Raw genomic sequence first — 13793 nt, forward strand, 5'->3', positions numbered from 1 at the left:
GTTGTGCATTCATATTTTAGATGCATGGTAATTTTATATCCAGCTCTATTTCTGAAAAAAGGTATTGTTTTAATAAGCCTTACTTTAAATTTCTGAACGGAAAATTAGAGAGGAGCATGGGCTTACATCAGGCTCCAGTTTTGAAAAAGCCTGTGTTGTTTGGATAAGCATACTTTAAATCTCTGAACAGAAGGTAATAAGGAAGACAGAGAGCAATATTGGAAATTGTAGAATGAACATAGATTTGGAAGTTTAAGTCTAGTTCTACTGTTTAACTGATATGTAGCAGCAGCAGAAGAAATTGTATTTCTATAAATTTTAAATCACTCAAATCTAAAATGAGTTGAATATCAATAAAAAATAAATAAAATGAGTTGAATATTGCCCATCAAACAGGGTTATGTGTATCAATTAAGTAGAATATGTGTGATCACTGTTACATAGCAACTCAAAAAATTAACTTTTCTAATTTTGGGTCATCCAAAGTCTATTTGGGGGACAAGGACTAAAGGAGCCTGCAGCTTATGCTTAAAGCTCTAAAAAAAAAGAGAAAAGGAACAATGAGAAAAGGAACCACCTTTGCTGAGAGGAGGCCCTCTATCACTCTTTTGCTGGAGAAAATTTTAAATGAATGGCTGCTTCTGTTTTTGTATTTTGTATTTTGAAAACCTCTGCTTCCGATGCCCAGCTAGGGCCATCATAGATAGGAGAGTTAGGACAGACGTTCAACTGAAGGCAGCATGCAAAGAATCAGTTAGCAGGAACTTATTTTTTTTAGTATTTTAGTATTATTTTAGCACTTTTCCAAGCCCCATTGAGATAAGTGATTTCTATGGAGGATTGTTTGAAGCAGCCCATTCTCTTCTGTGAACTAAGTCGGAGCATCAAAGAGCTGTTCAGTTAGTATTTATTTATTTTTATTGTGCATCAGGTACCATGCTAAGAGTAAAAGAGAGTGGTAATAACATTCTTAAGTGATTTGTCATCAGCTCTTGCTAAAGTCAATTACTCCTCCATCTTTGAAGCACTTTACTTGGTTTCTGTTCTGTCTTGGTTTGCTCCACCCTCACTGGCTTTCCTTTCCAACGTACCTACCTGGTATTGCTTATCTCCTTGACCATTAAGAATTAGAATGTCCCTGAACTCAGTCCTTGGTCCTTTTCCTCTACATCTCCCTTGGAGATCTCATACAGTCTTGGGGTTGAAATATTATGCTGAAAACTACAAAATTTATATTTGCAGCCCAGACCTTGCCCCTAAACTACAGTCTTACGTGTCTAATGGCCTCCATGGCATTAGTATTTGGATCTCAAACTTTACATTTCTTTCTTTTTTTTTTTAAGATTTTATTTATTTGACAGAGAGAGAGACAGTGAGAGAGGGAACACAAGCAGGGGGAGTGGGAGAGGTAGAAGCAGGCTTCCCGCTGAGCAGGGAGCCCGATGCGGGGCTCGATCCCAGGACCCTGGGATCATGACCTGAGCCAAAGGCAGACACTTAATGACTGAGCCACCTAGGCACCCCTCAAACTTTACATTTCTTAAACTGAGTTCCTGATTTTCCCCAGAACCTGATTCTCTCAGAGTCTTCCGGGCTCAGATGAATGCAATGCCATCCTTCCAGTTGCTCAGGTCAGATATATTGGACTCCTCTCTTTCCCTTACCTTTGACTCCTCTCTGAATCTCTCATCCCAAATATAATCTATGAGTAAATTCTGTTGGTTCATATTCAAGCTATGTCAAGATTCTGACTGCTTCTACCATTGTGACCACTCTGATCCAAGCCACATGTCAGGTTTTACTTGGATTACTGCAAAGCTTCCTGTGTTACACCAACTGCTATAACACAACTCTAAAACCTCAGTGGCTTAGTGCAACAAATGTTGGTTCTTTGCTCACATGAGAGTAAGTGAATGAAGGGTCTCTGATCACGGTCATTTAGGGACCCAGGATTCTTCTATCTAATGGATCCTTATTTCCCTACAATGTGGAGTTCTCTACTGGATTCTCTGCATGTGGCAGAGAATGTGGGCAGTGTGTTTTCTTACAGGCCAGGACTGGATGCAGCGTACATCACTTCTGATTGCTCCCCATTGGGACATCAGTCACATGGTGCCATCTTCAAGAGAAGCTAGGAAATTGCATTGCACTGTGTATAGAGGGAGGGAATAAGATTATTTGGTGAACACCTAGCTGTCATGGCCATCCTATTAAATGTAAGCATCAGATTGCTTTATTGCTCAAAACTTTCCAATGGCCTAACTTCTCACTCAAAGAAGAAGAAGAAGAAGGAGGAGGAGGAGGAGGAGGAAGAAAAAGAAGAAGAAGGGGCAGGAGGAGGAGGGGGAGGAGGAGGAAGAGGAGGAGAAGAAGAAGAAGGAGAAGGAGGGGGAGGAGGAGAAGAAGAAAAAGAAGAAGAAGGGGGAGGAGGAGAGGGGGGAGGAGGAGAGGGAGGAGGAGGAGGAGAAGAAGGAGGAGGAGGAGGAGGGGGAGGAGGAGAAGAAGAAAAGAAGGAGGAGGAGGAGGAAGAGGAGGAGAAGAAGAAGGAGGAGGAGGAGGAAGAGAAGGGAGAGGAGGAGAAAAAGAAGGGGGAAGAGGAGGAGGAGGGGGAGGAGGTGAAGAAGAAGAAGGAGAAGGAGAAGAGGAGGAGGAGAAAGAAGAAAAAGCTAAATCTGTACCATGGATAAGGGATCTTCCATGAACTGGCTACCATTACCTTTTTCACTTTATTTCCTACTACTCTTCCCCTTGTTTGCTCCTCTCCAGCCACACTGACTTCTTTGATGGTCCTTGAATGTACCAGGCATGCCCCCATCTCAGGGCCTTTCCACTTGCTGTTTCTTCTGTGTGCTGTATGTTTCTTCCTAGCTAGCTGCATCGCTTTCTGCCTTACCGTCTTTGTATCTTGGCTCAAATATTGCTTTCTCAGCGAGTCCATTCCTGCTGACCCAAATTGAAATGGCAACCATCAACCTCAGTACTCCTTATCCTGCTTCCCTGACTAATTTTTTTTCATAGTTCTTATCACTTTGTATTCTACTATATATTTATTTTGTTTATTGTCTCTCTCCTAATAGAATGTAAGTTCCAACAGGAGAGGGATCTTGTTTGTTGTGTTCACTGCTGTATCCTTGGCTCCAGAGGCAGTACCTGGCATTTGGTAGATACTGAATAATAATTATAATAAGCATAAATATGCAAATACAACATTAATGACAATGATAATAATAGTAATTTTTTGAGTAAATGAATTCTCCATTCCCAAGGATCTTAAATCAAGCTAGGAAGACAGACAACTGTAACATCTCACTACAAGGCACAGATATCAATTGTTAAAGAGACAAAGAAAAGATCGACTTGTTCTGCCTGGAACCCGAGATTTCACAATGAGGGCAATGTTAGACCTGGGCACTGAAGAATGAATAGGCATTTTCCAGGTGTTAAGGGGCATTCTAGGAAGAAAATTAGCACAAACAAAGGCTTGGCAGTGGGAGTATTAAGACATTTGGGTAACAACTGAGGACTTGGAGGCATCTGGAGGTGGATGTGTGTGTATATATATTTAAGAAGGGGGATATTAAGCTAAAATGTTAGGTTAGTACAAAAATGTCTGGTATTTTAACACATTTGGATTTTACTCTGTTGGCAATGAGGAGGTTGGCAGTCTCTAGGAGGAGTATGATGAATCCAGGTGTGCATGTGTGAAAAATAAGCTTGGTGCAGTGTGTAGGGAGACTGAAGGGCAAGTGGCAGGGGTGTAGGTGAGAGGCCGCTCTGATACTCCAGACAGAAATGATGAAAACTGACCTAAGAGACTCAACAAGGGCTCAGATGCACAAATCTAATCAGTCACAAAGATCTCATCTAAATCGCTTGCTTGCAGGCTCCCAGTGGCAGGGGTGAGAAGTCTGCCCAAGTGTGGATAACCCTTGGGAGTATAGAGATCACTAGAAACACTGATTTTGGCTGAAGCTAAGCTTTCTACACCTCCATCCACGTGAAAGCTGTCTCCAATGCTGTCCGTGGCCATGATAGCCAAGTTCTCAAAGTCTGGATCTCAGCCATCTTCTCATGAAGATAGGACTTTGTGATCAAAAGACGGTATGAGCATTTACATTATTAAATGTTCACAAATTGCTTGGTTTTGAATTTGATCCTTGATTCCTCAGGCCTATTTGCCTTTTCTCAAACGAACATCATGATCTGTAAATGATTTATGTCATTATTGATTTTATTCCCTGAAATTTAAAAAGTATTGAATACCTATGATGTTCACTTTGTAAGGGGCTATAAGACATACAAATATGACTAATACTTAGAGAAAAGCATTCCAGCCACAGCGCCTATCTATCACTGCCTTGGCCCCTTACAAGCATCTCCTTAATGAAGTGATAATAAAAACCTGTGGGCCTTGCAAATAATACTTTAATAGGATGGCTTCCCTGACAGCAAACCATTTGTGTTTATATTAACCTTCTAAATCTGAATTGAATAATTTCCCAAAGATGGTCTTGTTTTTGATGTCCTAGAATGCTCTGAAATTTAGCATGGGATGTTGGATATACAAAGTTGCATGTGTGTGTGTGTGTGTGTGTGTGTGTGTGTGTGCGTGTGCACACTCCTCTGCCATGGCTAAGGCACAAGACTGATGAACAACTAGGCTACAACCAAGTGAGTACTAAGGAACCAAGACCATCCATCACTTCTAACTGACATAACATGTTTATCTCTCTAGACAGTACAAAATCCAGAAACAACTTGTTTTGTGTTTTCAATGATAGATGCTGCTTCTTATTAATGATTTTTTCTCTTTTTGACATATGTGTATGTTAATAGTGAAGAAATGTGAAAGCCCAAGCTTCCTAGGAAACTGCACATTTGTAAAATCCTCTAATGTAAAACATTATGAAGAATATGTCTTTTCCCAGCACTGGAGAAATTGGTGATCTAAAGCATCTGAGCTTGGATTGTAATTCCTCTGTGAGTTCATTTCACACTGAATAGTAGAACTCGATAAAATATACTTGACTAAATTCTGGGCATTGGTGGTATTTCATTTTTGTGTGTGTTCTTAGCTTCACTGGACTTAGAAATAGCTTTGTTCTAGGGGTGTAAATAGCAGTTTTCTCGTAGCCTTCTCATCCTTTATATTTCCTCTGCAGAATCCTTCCTCAGCTTGGTGTCAGCTTCTCCTTCTACATCTATCTGTCCCAGTACTATGAAGTAAGAAATTTTGGGGGGGAATCTTGAACTTAGGAGTCTTCATTAGCACAGAGTACATGGCTGTACGTGTTTCTCTTTTATTTTTTATTTATTTATTTATTTTTTAAAGATTTTATTTATTTATTTGACAGAGAGAGAGAATAGCGAGAGCAGGAACACAAGCGGGGGAGTGGGAGAGGGAGAAGCAGGCTTCCCGCAGAGCAGGGAGCCCGATGCGGGGCTCGATCCCAGGACCCTGGGATCATGACCTGAGCCGAAGGCAGACGCTTAACGACTGAGCCACCCAGGTGCCCCGTGTTTCTCTTTTAGACTCACTTCTCATTTTAGTAAAATAATTCAATCGGAAGGTTTTGTGGTTTGTTGGGTGCTCACTTTTTTTCTTTTCTGAAGGAAAATGATGTGATTCTCCAAAGTTAAGCAAAAGATTTTTCCCCATTGTTAATAAGCCTTCTGGAGAAAAAGGAGAGTATAGGAGCATACGCACATTATTCTACAGTAGGGTCTGAACAAACAAAAGTACTCTCCGTAGCAAAATGAACTTGTTTAATAGTCATTCATTTTGGAGAAAATGAGATAGTTTTGTTATTTTGTTTTGAGATGACTTTCGATATCCTCAACAAAAGAGGTACCATTATAAGCCACAGTCATTGGTGTGGAAGGGTAAGCAGATGATCACTGAGGAGGGTGCTAAATCTCAATGGGAATGGGTCCATGAATCAGGCTGTTTTCTAGAAAAAAATGTCAGCTTTACTGAGGTATAATAAACACACAAAGTTGCAAGATGTTTAAAGTGTACATTGTGGTGATTTGATATACATACATGTTGTGAAAGGATCCTCCCCATCTGGTTAATAAACCTATTATCCCACATAGTCATGTTTAATTTTTTTTGGTGAGAACATTTAAGTTCTACTCTCACAGGAAACCTTAAATTATACAACACAATGTTATCAACTACCGTCGCTATGTTATATATTAGATCCGCCAAACTTATTCATCTTAGAGCTGAAAGTTTGTACCCTTTTACCAGCCTGTCCCTATTCTCTCTCTTCTCCAGCCCCCGACAACAACTTTTCTACTGTTTCTATGAGTATGGCTTCTTTTTTTTTTTTTGGCTGTTATGTTGAATGAAGAAGGTTGAAACAGATAAACCTGAAAGCGTTTTTTTAAAATGCAAGTGATCCTATAGACTGTTCCCAAATCGTATTTCAAAATCCAATTATGGCAAAAAGAAATGTTTTGGTAAAATGTGTCAGTATCAGATTTCCAGAATATATAGCTCATCTCAAGTGTTCTCATGAACTTCTGTATTAGAGCAGTGCCTCAAAATAAAATGTTCACTGAGTAATTTTGGAAGTGATACTTACTGAGCACTTACTATGAGCCAGGCACTGTTCTAAGCACTGGAAGTAGGGTGGAGTACAGCAGTACATGACTACAACAGTTGGGATGTAATGGGCATTTTTTTTTTTAAAGATTTTATTTATTTATTTGACACAGAGAGAGCACAAGCAGGGGGAATAGCAGGGAGCCTGACATGGGGACTTGATCCCAGGGCCCTGGGATCATGACCTGAGCTGAAGGCAGGCACCTAACTGACTGAGCCATCCAGGCGCCCCTGTAATAGGAATTCTTGTACCTCTCCCCATTGGGTTTATAAGCTATTAAACCATTGATACCTCTCCAAACCATTGACATCTACTCAAAGGTAGATGTACTGGAATACGATGCTCCTCAAAAATGTGACATTTAGAGTGCCCACACTGAAGTTACTTTCAGCCAATGTGGTAGGGGATTAACACCATCTTCTGTGCATTCCCAAGCCAAAGTGGTTTTAAGACCACATCTACAGGGCGCCTGGGTGGCTCAGATGGTTAAGCCTCAGTCTTGGGCTCAGGTCATGATCCCAGGGTCCTGGGATCAAGTCCCACATTGGGCTCCCTGCTCAGCGGAGAGCCTGCTTCTCCCTCTCCCTTTGCCCCTCCCTCTGCTCATGCTCTCTCTCTGTATCTCTCTGTCTCAAATGAATAAATATAAAAAAAAAATCTTAAAAAAAAGGACCACATCTATGCAGTCATCTCTGAACTTTTTTTTGAAAAATTTTAAAAAAGATTTTATTTATTTATTTGACAGGGAGAGACACAGCAAGAGAGAGAACACAAGCAGGGGGAGTGGGAGAGGGAGAAGCAGGCTTCCCACAGAGCAGGGAGCCTGATGCGGGGCTTGATCCCAGGACCCTGGGATCATGACCTGAGCCCAAGACTGAGGCTTAACCATCTGAGCTTAACGACTGAGCCACCCAGGTGCCCCATCTCTGAACTTTTTGACTGAACACCATGTTGTGATATTTTTGAGCACCTCTTCTAAATTATATGTATATGTATACTATATAAATGTACAACTCTACTATATATTATGGCTACTATAAAACATACACAAAATAGAAATTGTAAACTGATGAAATAACATATAACAATAAGTGTGAATAGAAGTTATAATATTCTTTTCTGTAATCCCAACAGATCGTTTTGTTAATTCCCTTAATCTCAGCATTTAAATCTCAGATTGGAAGCTGCCACATGAGGACAACTTTATCTCTGGCTATAGGTGCTTATGGAGTTTTCCTTCTCATTCAGAAAAATTTTAGACAGGTTTCTAAAATTTTATAGCAACATTATCCAGCTTTATTCCTGGCATATCAGGTACTTAAAGCAAATAAGATGTCTTTATTCTGTATCTTAGGTGCTTGTCAGAGATTCTGGTCTGGATTTTACTGTTCTTTTGTCTCAGAGGACAGATTACAACAATTCATGTTTGAGAGTCATAATCTAAGGCTCTTCTCAGCTGGTGTTACCACAGAGAGATTGAAGGTATGCAGAGATACTGAGTCCCTGGTCCTGTCCAGTTGTAGGCAGGCTTCTTCAAGACCCCTAGGAGGGATATGTGTGAGTCTGAAAAAGTATGGCCCAAGAGATAACTTGATCATTCATTTTCTGGATTTTCTAATATAATGTCACCAGAAAGTTAGACTAATATTTTAGATGACTTTAATTTGCTGTAGAAATTATTCAAAGAATTATAACATATGTTCTAAGCACTTTTAAAAGAAGATTTATCTGTTTGAGAGAGAGAGAGCACGGTGGGGAGGGGCAGAGGGAGAGGGAGAGAGAAACTGTAGCAGATTCCATACTCAGTGTGGAGCCCAACCCGGGGCTCAATCTCACGACTCTGCGATTACGACCTGAACCAAAATGAAGAGTTGGATGCTCAACCAACTACACCACCGAGGCACCCAGCATTTTGTTTGTTTGTTTGTTTTTTAGAAGATTATTATCCAAAAAAGCCACATAGAATATATTGTTGTTGAAGATACATGCATTTAGCAACATTCATCATGTTATTAAATATTCTTAATGAAATTACCAGCAGGAAACTTTCTCTCTCCTGAAAATGAAAAGTACAATAGGGTAACAATAATCTTTCTTTACCTCCCATTTCATGAATAATTTTATTATTTTCTTGTGGGAAGCTAAATGTTAAATTTTATGGTTAGCTCATCTTATATCAAGAATTAAAAAATACATTTTCTTCACAAGACTGTCATTTTTTTTTTAAAGATTTTATTTATTTATTTGACAGAGAGAGACACAGCGAGAGAAGGAACACAAGCAGGGGGAGTGGGAGAGGGAGAAGCAGGCTCCCTGCTCAGCAGGATGTGGGGCTCCATCCCAGGACCCCAGGATCATGACCTGAGCCGAAGTCAGATGCTTAACGACTGAACCACCCAGGAGCCCCAAGACTGTCATTTTTATAAAGGAGTTTACCTTAAGGGTTCCTTAGAAAGTGTGTTTTAAAGATTGCTATGAAAATTGTCAGACTGAGAAAAATACTTGGCTTTTTTTTTTTTTTGGTGAATGACTTTATAATGAAGCTACATAATTCTGGTATTTGCCAAGGGATATATAAAGATGGATCTTTTTGCATCTTTGAAAACATAAAAGATGTTTGAAATATTCCCTATCCAAAAACCTTCTCTTGATCCCTCATATCCCAACAGTTCCTGTCCAGTTTCTTTATCTTCCTCACTAGCAAACTTCCTTGAAACAGTGTCAATACTTTGTCTTCTCATTTCCCACTGAACTCACTCCAGTTGCTCCCCTCATTCCACACCTGTTTCTTATCCGTGCCCTCGATGTTCTCTATGTTGCTAAATCCAGTGGTGAATGCTTGGTCCTCATTTTACTGACTGAGCAGCCACATTTGACATCATTGGTTGCTCCTTTCTCTTTGAAACTGTGTCCGGCGCCTGGGTGGCTCAATCGATTAAGCGTTTGCCTTCAGCTCAGGTCGTGATAATGGGGTCCTGGGACTGTGCCAGACATCAGGCTCCCTGCTCAGTGGGGAGCCTGCTCTCTCTCTCCCTCTGCCTACCCTTCCCCCTGCTTGTGCTCTCTCTCTGTGTCAAATAAATAAATAAAATAAAATAAAAAAAAAGAAACTGTCTGCATTTGGTCACCAGAATATCATTCCCTTTATGTTTTGTTTCTGCCCTACTGGACTGCTGCTTCTCTGTTTTCTTTGCTGCATGCTACTCAGCTTTGTGACCTCAAATATTGGAGTCTCTCAAGGTATGGTCTTTGGATCTTTTCTCTTCTCTGTCTATATTCACTCACTTGGGTTATCTCATCTTGACCCAGAGATTTGACTGCCAAAAAGTATCTACCTTTCCCTTAAACCCCATGTTTCAAAATAGCAGCAACCCTACCTCAACATGTATCCTAATTTTGAGTGATCAATGAAATATTTTTGGTCCAAGCCGCCATCATCTCTTACTTGGTCTACTGCAATAGGTTTCGAATGTGTCTCCCAGCTTCCCCTTTTGCTCTGTGATCATCCCCTACCCCTGCCCCAATAATGACTTACAGTCATTCCAAGTGCTTACCATGGGAAATTATGTTCTCAATGAAGCGGTCTTTACCTGTTTCTTTGCATCGCTTCCCAATCTTGGCCTCACTCACTCTACTTCAGCCAAGCTTACCTCCTTGTGGCATCCCTGATCATGCTAACTCCATTAGGGACTTGGCACAGGGTGCTGCTGCTGCCGGAAGCACTTTCCTCAGATAGCCTCGTCGTGGCTCGCTGTCTCACTTCATTTAGGTTTTCTATCCAATGTCACACCGCCTAATCCAAGAGTCCCTCCCTGAACCCCCATCAAACATTGGAGCTCTGCCAGCCTTTTAATTCCACTTTATCCTCTGACTCACTTTTCTTTTCCTTAGAGCACGTATCAATATTAATTACCTATTGCAATATTCGGTTGCTTGATTGTTCTCTTTCTCCAGTAGAAGGTAGGCTCTCTGGTAGCAGGGATTTTACCTTTGTTTTTGCAGTTATAGTCAGGAGTGCCTGACTATAGCGGGTGCTCAATAAATATTGTTTTCAATGAATGAATGAATGGAAGAAATGGGAAATGGCTTTTAGGGTATTGGTTGGAAGCATTCCTTTTTCTTATTTATAATCTTTAAATTGTTGGTGTGGGTATATGATTAATCAATGCTATGACTCTTTACCCTGAGAATTCTGTTCTCCTCTGCTGAGCTCATTCAGGGTAATGCAAGGGTCATTCCACATGCTTTTTGCTAGAAGAGTCTTTTCCTGCTTAGAGTTACAGTGGAAAAGCAATCCAGCCCTATGAGAAATGTGATTGCTGTGAAACTTGTCTCCTACTCAGTGATTGTGGATCCGTCACTAAACAAGACCATCACCCTTTGGTTATTTCTTTACAAAAGCAGGATTTATTTTCAACCCCATCTAATTATTTTCTGGAACCTAGTTTTGTAGAATCATTGTTTTGTTATTTTATGGGAGGATGCTGGGGAAAGGTGTTTAAAATGCTCTAAAGCAAAGATATATTAGAAATATTTCTGCTGTGGCCAAATTGTCCGAATCTGACTTTGAAGTCGGTATTTTCATTGGCTATTTAGTGCTTATCAAAATCATTTGCAGCCAAAATAAAATGTCAGTCAGAGGCATACATTTTACCGCTACAAATTCAAGATTTCATAGGATTTTTGTGATGTATATCTCTTCAAGGTACGGTTTGACAGAAATTAAATTAAATCTGCCATTTCAAATAAATCCTGAGGATGGAAAAATTATAGATAATTTTTAATATTTGATAAATATATGTTCTTCTCTAGCAGTGAATGACACTGTTGAAATAAATAATTTTAAAAATTATTTGAGATAAACATTGTTTTTAGTAAAAGATATCATTAAAGAGAATGATACACATATTACAACAGTAACATGATTCAAATTCTCCATGTGATTATCATAAACTACAAAATTAATTTAAAATTAGTGGGTTTTTTTGTTATTTAATTCACTAAAAATATTCCACACTTAATAAATGAGGTGTTTGCTAGACTTTTTGTGATATATCATAAAATAAGTTAGAATAGTTAAAATATCCTCATATGAGACTTAATTTTGAAGACTATAAAGATTAGTTTCAAAAGGAAACCCAGAAGACAGAACATATTACTATAGTACTATAACACATTCCATAAAATTACATCATTTTTAACTTAAAATAGCTATAAAATTAATAAAATTAAAGAAAGAAATCGGAACATTCTGATACACAAATTCCATTTATTTTTCATGTTTTTTTTCAGTCCTTCCCTCAATCCACACATATTTGTAACAGGTATAATCACGTTACATGCAATTTGATATCTGTGATTTTAACATAAAATTATATATATTTTCACATCTTGCTGTGTAATCTTTATAAGTATCATTTTTAATGATCACAATATTCTTTTGGAAGATTGCTGTAATTTGCCCAACTACTTTTCTCATGCTGGACTCAGTCACATTTGTTTGCTTCCTGAGAAGGCACTTATAATATTAAGTTATAATAAATAGCTCCCTATGTGGTATGATTGGAGTAGGGCTGAAAAAATATTTCTCATTTCAAAATACCTGTGCAAAGTTATTATTCATTCTTATACCTTGGCCTGAATCAGTTAGCATATTAACTCTAGCCAAAATACGAGAAATACATTTTGAATAGAGAAGACATGAGCACAGTGAGTGCTCGCTCACCCTGGGAAACCGAGCTGATGGGTTGACACTGAGCCCAGGCTCTTGTGTGGGAATCAGCACCCAAAGGGTCAGCAAGGACACCACATTTGCAGTATAAAATCAATTATTGGGTTGAGGCATACGATGTATACAATTTGTATGGAGGTTAGTTTTGTACAGACATGGAAAGAACCTGCAAGTAAAAAGAAACGACAGATTTTTTTTCTGTCTTGGGTTGGAGGAACTTTAGGGAGATGTTACTGATTCAAAACGTGTATCCAGTGTGGGTAGAAGAATAATAAATTGACTTGACCAGAAATTTAACACAACACAGGAACATGACTGTGGTAACAATGGTGCCAAATCAGTAGAGTCAGACCACACTTGTCAGTTCTATTGTTTGTCATTAAGCCATGTAGGAAATACTAATGACTGGCAAGATTTTGAAAACTGATCTTTTTTTTCAGATTCTTTCATGGTCCAACTGACCAAGACATCACTGGATCAAGGGTTCATCAAAATTGTAAGGCAGTATACAAGGAGCAATAGGATTCCTTTTTCCATTAGTGGGCTGCATTATAATTTAGGAGCTAATTTTTGTTCACTAAATTGAGCCAGGACCATTTATGACCAAAATGTTAATACTCAGTTTTAAGGATTTAATTGGAGCAATGAAGTAAATTGTAATGTAGTAGTAATTATGTTCATTCATTCATTCACTCACATTATAACAATATTCACGTTCATAGCAATGTTTTTTGAGGTTTTGCATGTGGCAGGCTCTAGTCTGGGGGATATAATAGTGAACAAGACAAAGTCCCTATTCTAATGCAGCTTGTATTCTAGCAGAGTGAGATAGATGCTAAACAAATAAACATATACATATACAAAATTTTAAATTTCGGTTTGCACAGGAAAAGCAGAAGTAAGCTAAGAACACTGTAGGCAGACCTGTTTTATTATTACTATTATTTTTATTTTCAGTAGGCTGCATACTCCAAGTGGGCTCAAACTCACTACCCTGGGATCAAGAATCACATGCTCTACCGACTGACCCAACCAGACGCCCCCAGATCTGTTTTATATTAGGTGGTCATAGAAGGTCTGAAAAACTAGAATCAAGACCTGAAGACAGGAGGGGACAAGCCTGCAGGTATGTGGAAGGACTTCTAGGTGACAACATAGCAAGTGTCCAGGTGTTGAGGTAGAACATTCTGGTTATTGTCCAGGGAAAGCAATGAAGCAGGTGTGCTGGGGCAGAGTGGATGAGGAGGGGAGTTACATATAATGACTCCAAAAGGTTGTGTGTGGCGGGGTGCAGGGTGCGGAGGGTGTAGGACTTTTAGACCACTGTAATGACTTTGGCTTTTACTTAGGATGAGGTAAGAATCCATTACAGGGTTTTGACCAGATGAGAGATATGATTGGGTTTGTTTTAAAGGTGGAAAATTAATAAAGATGAGAAGAAAAAAAAAGGA

Source organism: Halichoerus grypus, chromosome 6 (assembly GCF_964656455.1).
Source record: "Halichoerus grypus chromosome 6, mHalGry1.hap1.1, whole genome shotgun sequence".
Lineage (NCBI taxonomy): Eukaryota > Metazoa > Chordata > Mammalia > Carnivora > Phocidae > Halichoerus > Halichoerus grypus.